An 11,971-nucleotide genomic window follows, 5' to 3' on the forward strand; every position below is an offset into this window, starting at 1 on the left:
CTGGTTGTGTACATTTAATAACTTGAATAACATTTGGGGGAGAAATTACTTTTGAAAATTACTTTTGGGCATGATGAAGGAAGAGCTACGCTGTGACTGTGTACATGTTGTTCTATCATGTAATAATGTACACATTGAGTGTGTTTCCTAACTAGGCCATTCTTTGTTGTGAAAATATGTTATGAACTAATGAGAGTGTGTTCCTTTGTGTCTACACAGTTCGTTGCACACAGACATTGCTGCCAATTTCATGGAAGTGTAAATTCTAGAATCTATGCAAACCATTTAAGACCAACTTTTTTACTGGTGCAACCCATTATGACTTTGATGATGTTAGAAACATGTTGTAGTATGCACTGGCCACTACTGTTGGCTAGGCTTTGGCCATATTACAGAATTTCAAAGTGCCAAAAACTGTTTGCCAAAACAATTTGGGCAATTTGGACTGACAAAGAGGGACACTGTCTGACACAATTTGGACTGACAAAGAGGAACACCGTCTGAGACATCTTCCAGTTCATGATAACATGAGATCCAACCACTTTCTTAGATTCCAAATGGGAAGAGAACTTTGAGAGACTCTTTAGATGTTTTCTTCTCAGACTCTTCAACAGTCAGAGAGACTCCTGGTTTCTGTAATATTGGTCCTAAATGGCATCCTATTCCTTATATAGACCACTACTTTTGATCAGGGCCCATATGGCTCTGGTCAAAAGTAGTGCGCTACATAGGGAATAGGGTGCCATTTGGGACCAGGGCCCTAAATCCCAAGGGATTTGGATCTCATAAGCAGCAGGGGGGCTGTTCTGGATAATATTGCTGATCACAGCTGGCATCAACAACCAGTGGAATAGCTCCAGCTTGCTATTTCAGCCTAGGATATAGCATGTAGAATAAAACAATATGACCGTTTTTTTATATCCAGAAGCATTTACATATATGGACCTCTAGGTTTGCAGTAGTACTGTAGGTCCAAATCTCTATACTGAATTTCAAATCAGGTAAAGATCATAGAGTGCACTCCTCCTCTCAATCATCTCCCAGGGTGCCGTAGTGAGCTGATCCTTTCCAGACAGCACTCTGCAGGGGGAAGCACTGATTATAGCAGGATGGAAACCAACTTTACAGGCACAATCTGCAGCCAAACTGCAGCCCCACAACTTGGTTTTATATTGTATGAAGCTGAGGGTTGAGGCTGGAGAAAGGTAACCACTAAAGGTTGACACCGGAACAGGACTCCCACAGGTCTTGTGGGTCCCACAGGATTCCTGCAGGAACAGGAGTGAAAGTCAAGTTCGGAATAGGACCGGACACGAGCAACAGTCCACAGGAAAGGGCAGTACAATAATTATTTTAGTAATAAGCAGTTTCAGGAGGACACACCATGGCAAGAAAAATAATGTGAACCCTTTGGAATTACCTGGATTTCTGCAAAAATGTTACATAACATTTGATCTGATCTTCATCTAAGTTACAACAATAGACAAACACAGTGTGCTTAAACTAATAACACACACGTTATTCTATTTTTCTTGTCTATATTGAATACATCATTTAAACATTCACAGTGTAGGTTGGAAAAAGTATGTGAACCCCTAGGCTAATGACTTCTCCAAAAGCTAATTGGAGTCAGGAGTCAACTAACCTGGAGTCAAATCAAATCAATGAGATTTGAGATTTTGGTTAGAGCTGCCCTGCCCCATAAAAATCACTCACAAAATTGGAGTTTGCTATTCACAAGAAGCATTGCCTGATGTGATCCATGCCTCAAACAAAAGAGATCTCAGAAGACCTAAGATTAAGAATTGTTTCCTTACATAAAGCTGGAAATAGTTACAAAAGTATCTCTAAAAGTCAGTCCACGGTAAGACAAATTGTCTAAATGGAAACATTTCAGCACTGTTGCTACTCTCCCTAGGAGTGGTCGACCTGCAAAGATGACTGCAAGAGCACAGCGCAGAATGTTCAATGAGGTTAAGAAGAATCCTAGAGTGTCAGCTAAAGACTTACAGAAATCTCTGGAAGATGTTAACATCTCTGTTGACGAGACTGGAATACGTAAAACACTAAACAAGAATGGTGTTCATGGGAGGAAACCATGGAAGAAGCCACTGCTGTCCAAAGAAACATTGCTGCATGTCTGAAGTTTGCAAAAGAGCACCTGGATGTTCCACGGCGCTACTGACAAAATATTCTGTGGACAGGTGAAACTAAAGTTGTGTTGTTTGGAAGGAACACACAACACTATGTGTGAGAGAAAAAGGCACAGCACACCAACATCAAAACATCATCCCAACTGTAAACCATGGTGGAGGGAGCATCATGGTTTGGGGCTGCTTTGCTGCTTTCTATCATCGACGGAAAAATGAATTCCCAAGTTTATCGAGACATTTTGCAGGAGAATGTAAGGCTATCTGTCCGCCAATTGAAGCTCAACAGAAGTTAGGTGATGCAACAGGACAACGACCCAAAAGACAGAATGGTTGGAACAGAAGAAAATACACCTTCTGGAGTGGCCCAGTCAGTCCTGACCTCAACCTGATTGAGATGCTGTGGCATGACCTCAAGAGAGCGTTTCATACCTGACATCCCAAGAATATTGAGGAACTGAAACAGTTTTGTAAAGAGGAATGGTCCAAAATTCCTCCTGACCATTGCGCAGGTCTCATCCGCAACTACAGAAAACGTTTGGTTGAGGTTATTGTTGCCAAACCTGTTATTACATCCAAGGGTTCACATACATTTCCCAACCTGCACTGTGAATGTTTATATGGTGTGTTCAATAAAGACATGAAACCTTATAATTGTTTGTGTTACGCCTGCTCCTGCTCCCCCTCCCTGATGCTCGAAGGCGCCAGGCTGCCCTTCTTTACATGCACTTGTCACCATCATTACGCGCAGCAGCGCTCATAGGACTCACCTGGACTCCTTCATGTTGTTGATTACCCCCTGTATACCTGTCTGTTCCTCGGTGGTGTTCCCTGTGTCCGCTTCAATTATTGTTATGTGTTCCTGTCCAGACGCTGTTCCTGTTCCGTTTCATGTCCATCAGCTATTAAACCTTCACTCCCTGTACCTCCTTCTCATCTCCTGTGTCAATCCTTACAGAATGCGGACACCATTACAAGAAGCATCAGGGAGTTTTTCTTTAGTTTTGTTTCGTTGGTGACGTCGGACCTGGGGGCCACCGCTGATGGAACCGGGGGTGCCTAAGCTGGCTCGTCTGGCTGTCACGCCATAGCTGGCTCGAGAGGTTTCCTTGCCTCGGTTGGCTCGGCAGGTTCCCATATCACGTCATGCTTCAGTCGGCCCATCGGGCTTCTCCGCCGCAGCGGGATCGTCAGGCTTTCACACCTCAGCCGGATCGTCAGGCTCCCACGCCTCACCCGGCTTGCCAGGCTCGCTCAGGTGGGACGCCGGGTGGCGCCCCTAGAGGGAGGAGGGTACTGTCACGCCTGCTCCCGCTCCCCCTCCCTGACGCTCGAGGGTGCCAGGCTACCCTTCTTTACACGCACCTGTCACCATCATTACGCACAGCAGCGCTCATTGGACTCACCTGGACTCCATCACATTGTTGATTACCCCCTGTATATATCTGTCTGTTCCTCGGTGGTGTTCCCTGTGTCCGCATTAATTGTTGTTTTGTGTTCCTGTCTAGACGCTGTTCCTGTTCCGTTTCATGTCCGTCAGCTATTAAACCTTCACTCCCTGTACCTGCTTCTCATCTCCTGCGTCGATCCTTACAGTTTGTGTGTTATTAGTTTAAGCAGACTGTGTTTGTCTATTGTTGTGACTTAGATGAAGATCAGATAACATTTTATGACCAATTTATGCAGAAATCCAGGTAATTCTAAAGGGTTCACATACTTTTTCTTCCCACTGTATGTTTTTGAATGTTTTTCTCCCCTTCCCCTCCTTCTCCCAGCAGTAACATGCGCTCTTCAGTCTTCAATGACTATTGAAAATGTTTTATTAGGCCTTTATCAGCTGGGCAGGCAGCGAAAAAGTAGCTAGCTAACGAGTCTCATGAACAGGGAGCCCAAAACGTGCAGTTGCCATGGAAACCGAAGGAGTTATGAATTCAAGGACTGATTGCCAAATACATCAACATTATACAGTAGTTTCTAAGTTTCCTAGTTTCATAATACAAAGCTATACTGTACATTGGTTTTAAATACATTGTTTACAAACAATAAAGGTAAACAACCTTAGATTTTGGCTTTATGATCGCGTAAGTATGGGGCATTTGAAGTTATATTCTTCAATAATCAATGAGTATATCAATAATTTAAATGAGCATTGGACAGATTCCCAGATCAGAAATTGCACCTTTAAAACTCATACTGTCCATTACTGTCCCCATGAGGTCTGAATGCTCGTCATGCTACTCTGTATTCTTGAAAAGCTTCCCATTCACCATTATCATACATGCAGTTTGCAAGACTGGATCTCCAATGTTGACTTTTACATTGGCATTGTGCTTTGGTATAAAGATGAATACATAATGGAGAGATGAGTTGGTTTTAGTCATGTTTCTGTGTAGAATAACCAATGTAAAGGACTAGGGTTGCAAAATCCATGGAACTTTCAATAACTTCCCTGGTTTTCCCGAAATCCTGGTTGGATGTTCCTGGAGTCAAATCAAATCTAAATCAAATCAAATGTTATTACAGTTAAATGCTTACTTACAAGCCCTTAACCTACACTGAGGGAATAAACAGGAAATCCGGAATCATCCAACCAGGATTTCTGGGAAACCAATTTTGCAACCCTATTCAGGACTATGTACTTTATACTCTGATGTTCCTCCTTTTATGTCATACATATATAATTAGGAAAGTAATACTGTCGGTGATCAATGTAGGCTATAGTCAATGTAAAGATAATAATTTTGTCATCAAAAATACAAAGATAAAGTGTCAAAGAGTAATGCATTCATGTATTTTGTACAGGACTTATGATGGTTAAATAACATTTATGAGATGGTCTATGTGCAGAGCCTGTCCTTCAGAAAACTTCTCTATTCATTATTCAGCTTAATAATCTCTCTCATACTGACAGAAAAGTGATGTACCTTCTATAATGGAATTCGAATGGGAATGCCTAGCATGTCTTTCACTGTCACGTGGTGAGTCTCCATAGAACTCCATATAGATACCATGTGACTCTCATTGTTCCAGTAGCAGCACTTTTACTTACATTAGAAGCTTACTTTTATTGAACTGGTAACTTTTTTGCGTTTTCTGCTCAGTAGAGTTCCCACAGCATCCTGTTCTCATGAGCATTGTGCTATGAATAAGCACAGAACACATTCATCAATTGCAATGTGAGAAACAGTGTTGTCTACTTGTGTAATTGTTCACTCGTCATCGACAGTTTAATACACAGAAGTGAAAGATCTAATAGTGTCCTATTGCATTTAATCACATTGTTATTTTCTTTAATAAAGAATGGGTCCTTCATCCCACAGGCAATCTAGTAAACACACACACACACACACTCCACAGCCTAATTTACTATTCCATTTATGGAAACAATCCCCATTAAATTGTGCCAAACAAAAGTTACCCCCCCCCACACACACACTACTAGACAACCCTTCCAGCTATGATAAAATGAACTCCAATTCAATCAGTCACAGGGCCCTTGAACTGCTCCGAGAGATCAGTGATGAACACAGTACATTTTCCTCTGAAAAGGATGCAGCGTTTTACCAGGAAACCCTCAATGGATAGGGAAGAACCCATAGAGATTCTATAATTCCATAAAAGAACCCCTAATAAATGTAGGCCTACAGGCAGGCAGATGGAATCTTTCCTCTACTCTTCTGCTGTGCTCCGCTGCTACCCTCATGGGTTGCATAATTCATAACAATATTGTTTTCAATGTTCTTTAGGAGACTGACTCCCAAATGAGCGAACTTGTTAATGTTTCATCGAACATGTGTACACGCTTAGAAAAAAAAGGTGCTATCTAGAAACTAAAAGGGTTCTTCAGCTGTCCCCATAGGAGAATCCTTTGAAGAACCCATATAAAACCCTTTCAACAGAGGGTTCTACATGGAACCCAAAAGGGTTCTACCTGTAACCATAAAGGCTTATCCAATGGGGACAGCCGAAGAACCCTTTTGATCTTAATGGCGCGGGAGGGGATGGCTGCCGTTTTACGGGCTCCTAACCAATTGTGCTATTTTGTGTGTTTTTTTGCATTGTTTGTGACTTATTTTGTACATAATGTTGATGCTACCATCTCTTATGCCTGAAAAGAGCTTCTGGATATCAGAACAGCGATTACTCACCACAAACTGGATACAAATATTTATTTAATGTGTCTGAAGCGAAGGATATAATGCTGCTCCCAGACAAGGCCCAAATCCCCATTATTCACATGAAGAAAAGAAGGAAATACAGGGAGCCGGAGATCAGGGTGCCTTGTGAGAATTCGTTGGCCTGTAGGTAACCCGTCTCTACCATCCGTTCTATTGGCCAACGTGTAATCACTGGAGAATGAACTGGTTGAGCTCCTTTCCAGACTATCCAACCAACGGGACATTAAAAACTGTAATGTCTTATGTTTCACCGAGTCGAGGCTGAACGACGACACGGATATACAGTTGGTTGGATTTTCCATCCATCGGCAGGACAGAACAGCTACGTTCGGTAAGACAAGAGGTGGGGGTTTGTGTTTATTTGTCCATAACAGCTGGTGCGCAATGTCTAATATTAAGGTAGTCTTGAGATATTGCTCGCTGAGGTAGAGTACCTCATGATAAGCTGTAGACCACACTATCTACCTATAGAGTTTTCTTCCGTATTTTTCGTTGCTGTAGAGTACCTCATGATAAGAGTACCTCTTACCTCATGATAAGAGTACCTCATGATAAGCTGTAGAGAGAGAATGGCTGATGTTTTATTTTGTTAGTTTTTTTGCATTGTTTGTAACTTATTTTTTTACTTATTTTGTACATAATGTTGCTGCTACCGTCTCTTATGACGAAAATAACTTCTGGACATCTGAACAGCAATTACTCACCACAAACTGGTAGAAGCTTTTTCCTTTAACGAGTCCGATGAGTCCGACTTGAAGGATATACTGCTTTCCCGGGAACAGTGCCACATCCCGTCATTTGCGTGAAGAGAAGACAGAGAAAAAGGGGACGCAGGTCGGGCTGCCTTCTCAGAATTCGTAGGCAAGCGAGTAAAACCCCACTGCCATCCGTTCTATTGGCAAACATGCAATCATTGGAAAATAAAACTGATGGCCTACGAGTAAGATTAAACTACCAACGGGACATTATAAACTGTAATATCTTATGTTTCACCGAGTCGTGGATGAACGACGACATGAACATCATACAGCTGGCGGGTTTTACACTGTATCGGCAGAATAGAACAGCAACCTCTGGTAAGACGAGGGGTGACGGTCTATGTATATTTGTAAATAACAGCTGGTGCACAATATCTAAGGAAGTCTCGAGGTTTTGCTCACCTGAGGTAGAGTATGTCATGATAAGCTGTAGACCACACTATTTACCTAGAGAGTTTTCATCTGTACATTTTCATAGCTGTCTACATACCACCACAGACCGATGCTGGCACTAAGACTGCACTCAATGAGCTGTATACCGCCATAAGAAAACAGGAAAATGCTCATCCAGAGGCGGCGCTCCTAGTGGCCGGTGACTTTAATGCAGGGAAACTTAAATCCGTTTTACCAAATTTCCACCAGCATGTTAAATGTGCAACCAGAGGGGGAAAAAACTCTAAACCACCTTTACTCCACACACAGAGATGACTACAAAGCTCTCCCTAACCCTCCATTTGGCAAATCTGACCATAATTCCATCTTCCTGATTCCTGCTTTCAAGCAAAAATTAAAGCAGGAAGCACCAGTGACTTGGTGCTAAGCTACAGGACTGTTCTGCTAGCACAGACTGGAATATGTTCCGGGATTCTTCCGATGGCACTGAGGACTACACCACATAAGTCACTGGCTTCATCAATAAGTACGTTGATGATGTCGTCCCCACAGTGTACGTACATACCCCAACCAGAAGCTGAATTATTGTCACATCCTGACCAGTAAAGGGGTTATTTGTTATTTGAGTTTGGTCAGGACGTGGCAGGGGGTATTTGTTTTATATGGTTCGGGGTGGTTGTGTATGTAGAGTGGTGTTAGATTTATGTATTCCGGGGTTTTTGGTTATTGTTCTATGTTAGTTTATTTCTATGTTCTGTCTAGTCGTTTGTATTTCTATGTTTTGCTAATTGGTGTTGGGGCCTTCAGTTGGAGGCAGCTGTCTATGGTTGCCTCTGATTGAAGGTCCTATAATTAGGAGTATGTTTGTTTTGGGGTTTGTGGGAGATTGTTTCTTGTATTGCCTACAAGACTGTTTTGTCGTCCGTTTATTGGTTTTTTCGTGTTTGTTTTGGATTAATAAAAATGAGCATTCACGTACCCGCTGCGCCTTGGTCCATCTATTACGACGACCGTGACAATTACAGGCAACATCCGCACTGAGCTAAAGGGTAGAGCTGCCACTTTCAAGGAGCAGGACTCTACTCTAACCCAGAAGCTTATAAGAAATCCCGCTATGCCCTCTGACGAACCATCAAACAGGCAAAGCGCCAATACAGGACTAAGATCAGATCGTACTACACCGGCTCTGACGCTCGTCGGATGTGGCAGGGCTTGCAAACTATTACAGACTACAAAGGGAAGCACAGCCGAGAACTGCCCAGTGACATGAGCCTACCAGACGAACTAAATCACTTGTATGCTCGCTTCGAGGCAAGCAACACTGAAACATGCATGAAAGCCTCAGCTGTTCCGGACAACTGTGTGATCACACTCTCCACAGCCATTGTGAGTAAGACCTTTAAACAGGTAAACATTCACAGGACGTGTACTCCGAGCATGCGCTGATCAACTGGCAAGTGTCTTCACTGACATTTTCAATGTAATACCAACATGTCTCAAGCAGACCACCATAGTCCCTGTGCCCAAGAACACTAAGGTAACCTGCCTAAATGACGACCGACCAGAAGCACTCACGTCTGTAGCCATGAAGTGCTTTGAAAGGCTTGTCATGGCTCACATCAACACTGTTATCCCAGAAACCCTAGACCCACTCCAATTTGCATAACACCCTAACAGATCCACAGATGATGCAATCTCTATTGCACTCCACACCGCCCTTTCCCACCTGGACAAAAGAAACACCTATGTGAGAATGCTATTCATTGAATACAGCTCAGCGTTCAAACTCCATAGTGCCCACAAAGCTCATCCCTAAGCTAAGGACCCTGGGACTAAACACCTCCCTCTGCAACTGGATCCTGGACTTCCTGACGGGCCTCCCCCAGGTAGTAAGGGTAGGTAACAACACATCCGCCACGCTGATCCTCAACACAGGGGCGCCTCAGAGGTGTGTGCTCAGTCCCCTCCTGTACTCCCTGTTCACTCATGACTGCATGGCCAGGCACGACTCCAACATCATCATTAAGTTTGCCAATGACACAACAGTGGTAGCCCTGATCACCGACAACGACGAGACAGCCTATAGGGAGGAGATCAGAGACCTGGCCGTGTGGTGTCAGGACAACAACCTCTCCCTCAACGTGATCAAGACAAAGGAGATGATTGCGGACTACAGGAAAAGGAGGACCGAGCACGCCCCATTCTCATCGACGGGGCTGCATTGGAGTAGGTTGAGAGCTTCAAGTTCCTTGGAACATCACCAACAAACTAACATGGTCCAAGCACACCAAGACAGTCGTGAAGAGGACACAACAAAACCTATTCCCCCTCAGGAGACGGAAAAGATATGGCATGGGTCCTCAGATCCTCAAAAGGTTTTACAGCTGCACCATCGATAGCATCCTGACTGGTTGCATCACTGCCTGGTATGACAACTCCTCGGCCTCCGACCGCAAGGCACTACAGAGGGTAGTGCGTACATCTTTGTACATCACTGGGGCCAAGCTTCCTGCCATCCAGGGCCTATATACTAGGCGGTGTCAGAGGAAGGCCTAAAACATTGTCAAAGTCTACCGTCACCCAAGTCATAGACTGTTTTCTCTGCTACTGCACGCCAAGTGGTACCGGAGCGTCAAGTCTAAGTCCAAAAGGCTCCTTAACAGTTTCTACCACCAAGCCATAAGGCTGCTTAACAATTCATATAATGGCCACCATGAATATTTGCATTGACCCCCCCCCCCTTTATTTTTACACTTCTGCTACTTGCTGTTAATTATCTATGCATAGTCACTTTACCACTACCTACATGTACAAATTACCTCGACTAACCTGTACCCCGCACATTGACTCGATACCATTTGTGTTACTTATTATTGTAAATGTTTTTACTTTATTTATTTAGTACATTTTTTCTTAACTCTATTTTCTTACATCTGTATTGTTGGTAAGTAAACATTTCACGGAAAGGTCTACACCTGTTGTATTTTATTTTATTTGAACCCTTTTTTCTAAGAGTGTACCTTGCTTGATGATGGCTGGAGAAAGAGTTTGTACATTCACTTCAAATTCTACATATGAGATATATAGCAATGCACCTACAACTGCAATCAGTTACATCCATTGCAGGCATTTCTTGAATAGAACTGTTCATGCCATAGAATTTGAATTATTTTATTATATTTGTTAATGCATCATATCAGATGGTATCAGATTATATGAACGTCAAAAGGGCTACAGGGATGCCACACAATTGTTTGTTTCAATGGTGATTGTGTTTACCCCACTGTGGCCTCCCGAGTGGCGCAGTAGTAGCTGTGCTACTAGAGATTCTAGGTTCGAGTCCAGACTTTGGCACAGCCGGCCGTGACCGGGAGACCCATGGGGCAGCGCACAATTGGCCCAGCGTCGTCCGGGTTAGGGGAGGGTTTGGCCAGCAGGGATGTCCTTGTCCCATAATGCAGTAGCGACTCCTGTGGCGGGCGGGGCACAGTGCACGCTGACACAGTGTAAGGTGTTTCCCCCTACACATTGGTGCGGCTGGCTTCTGGGTTAAGTGGGCATTGTGTCAAGAAGCCATGTGGCTTGGTTGGGTTGTGTTTCGGAGGACGCACGGCTCTCGACCTTCGCGTCTCCAGAGTGCTGCAACTCCCGTACGGAATGAGACAAGACTGTAACTACCAATTGCGGAGAGAATATATATATATATATATATATATATATATATATATATATATATATATATATTTTTTACCCCACTGCATCAGTCATGTGAGGGCTCTATTCAGGAGGTCTATACCTATACTCGTCAGCTTCCCTGTATGGTTAATGTAGCTGGAGATGTATACATTGTCATTTCAACATTCGAAGACCATCAGATTCTTTGACATCTTTCATCATACTCTACCATTCAGGGACTGCTGTCCTGTCAACTATTTGAACTGATAGCCCATTCAAAAGATCCTATATGGCATAGGCAATGGACTGTGTAGACAGTGATACTATCACAGGGTCGCTATATTGTAGCCTCGATCATTGGAATCTATCATTCTAATATAGTTTCAGTATGATTATACCTTGGTAATGAATGATCTGTTCCAACTACTATTATCCATGCAACTTACCTACTGGTAATTGGCACATTCAATAGTGCTTAGTTATAGGCTACAGCACAGTATCAAGTCTCTATTGGCATCTAGTGGACAAAATACATTAGTACATTATGTTTTGTGCACGGTGTGATTTCTTCATCATAGATGACAGTAAAAAAACACTGCTGCATCCCATACTCTCTACTAGTTGTACTACCATACTTTTATAGCAACCCTAAATGTTTGATGTTGGAAAATAGATTATTAGACTATTCTGTATGGTTCAGAATAATAAGTAATTGCGCTGTACGAGTGTGCACGAGCCAAGTATCCACGAGATGGCGCTTGGAAATCCTATTTTCAAAAATCCCTCCCTGTGTTTGACCTATCTTGACAATGACAAT

The sequence above is a fragment of the Salmo salar genome, chromosome ssa03, assembly GCF_905237065.1.
Source record: "Salmo salar chromosome ssa03, Ssal_v3.1, whole genome shotgun sequence".
Lineage (NCBI taxonomy): Eukaryota > Metazoa > Chordata > Actinopteri > Salmoniformes > Salmonidae > Salmo > Salmo salar.